This window comes from Vombatus ursinus, unplaced genomic scaffold (assembly GCF_900497805.2).
Source record: "Vombatus ursinus unplaced genomic scaffold, bare-nosed wombat genome assembly UNPS02006874.1, whole genome shotgun sequence".
NCBI classification, from domain to species: Eukaryota; Metazoa; Chordata; class Mammalia; order Diprotodontia; family Vombatidae; genus Vombatus; species Vombatus ursinus.
In genome coordinates this window covers 7,837,922-7,839,754 of record NW_020946652.1, presented here as the reverse complement: position 1 = coordinate 7,839,754, position 1,833 = coordinate 7,837,922, and positions in this window count along the sequence as shown.

Here is a 1,833-nt window from a genome sequence, read left to right as displayed (position 1 = left end):
GTTCCCCCTCCAACAGCCTCACCCATGGCCTCACCACTCCCTCCTGGTTCCCAGCAGCGAGCAGCCTGGGGGCAGGGATGCCTGTGCAGGTCATTGCCAGAGGGCTTCCACACGAAGGCGTCTGGGTTCACATCCCTCTTCAGCTCCAGTACCTTCCAGGCTCCCTGTGGTCCTTCAGGCTAAGCCTGGGGCCCTCAGCCTGAGTGGGGGCATCTGGCCCCCCTTCCCTCATCGCCCCTGACCCCCCACTGCCTGAGTCCCAGCACCCTCCACTCCGCAGCCTGAGTGGGGGCATCTGGCCCCCCTTCCCTCATCACCCCTGCCCCCCCACTGCCTGAGTCCCAGCACCCTCCACTTCGCAGCCCTCTTCCATTCCCACCACTCAGCACATTTAGGCACAGTTGGCTCCTAGGTACCAGATAGAGGGAAATGCTGGCAGCTGAGTGCGGTGGCATAGTGGGAGCAGGATGTGGCCTCAGCAGGGACCTCTCTACAGGGAAGGGGCTGAGGAGGAGGAGGACATTCCAGGCAAGGACCATGGCAGAGCACAGGCCTGGAGAGAAGGGATGCAATGTTGTGGAGGCACAGCAAAGAAGGCCAGTCTGTCTGGAGTGCAGTGGGTGGAGCAACAGGAAGGAGGGATAAGGCTAGAAAGGTAGGTAGGGGCCGGCTTGGGAAGGGCCTCACGTGCCAGAGAAGCCATAGGGAACCACCAGCTAGCGGAGCTCCATCAGGCTGAGGCGGAAGCCCAGGGAGGACCAGGGAGGCTGTTGGGTGATTAGGAGGGTACGGGGCGAGAGAAGCTTTAAAGGCGGACACTTGGCAACAGACGGGTTCCTCGGGGCAAGAGAGAGCGAGGAGCTGAGGAGGACAGCCAGGTTTCTGGCTTGGGGGACTGGGAGGGTGGTGGTGCCCTCAACAGTCATTGGGAAGGCAGAAGGAGGGAAGGATGCGGGGGGAGACAAAAACGAGTTCAGATCCGGACACTTTGGGTTTAAAATGCCTGCTGGACATCCAGTCTAAGACATTCATCAGGCGGCTGGAGATTTAAGACCAGAGATCAAGAGAGAGACCTACACAGTTAGGTGGCCCAAGGCAGGCAAGGATGGACTTGAAATCCAGAAGACCTGAGTTCAAATCCAGACCTGGTTTAGACACATTAGCTGTAAGACCTGAGGAAAGTCACTGTACCTTTCTCCACCTCAGTTTCTTCATCTGTAAAATGAGGATTATATTACCTACCTCTCAGAGTTGTGAGGATCAAATGAGATAACATTTGTCAGTCAGTCAACATTTATTAAGCATCTACTCTGTGCCAGGCACTATACTGAGCACTGGGGATACAAGAAAAGAGGCACATGACTGGTGAGGGCACTACCACCCTCCCAGAACCCCAGGTTGGAAACCTGGTGTACTATGGCTTCTCTTCTCTTGCTCGTTGCCTCCCCCACTAGATTGTGAGATCCTACAGCAAACACTATGTGCAAACAAGCATGGTAAAAAATACATGGTGAGAGGGAAGTCCCTGGAACTAAAGGCTGGGAAAAGCTTCTTGTAGAAGCAGGGATTTACCAATAGCTCACCAATGTTTAGATTCCTTAAGAGTCTGGCCAATATGGAAGATGTTCTAATAAACCTTGTCTTTGGCTGAAAACAAAAAAAGAGGGATTTAAAGGAAGCCGGGGAGGTCAGTAAATTTGTAAAATGCATTGCTCAAAGTGCTATACAAACACTATTATAGCTGTGTGTATGTGTATGTATATGTCAAAGTCTGTGTCTGTGTCTATGCCTATGTCTGTGTCTGTGTCTATGCCTATGTCTGTGTCTGTGTCT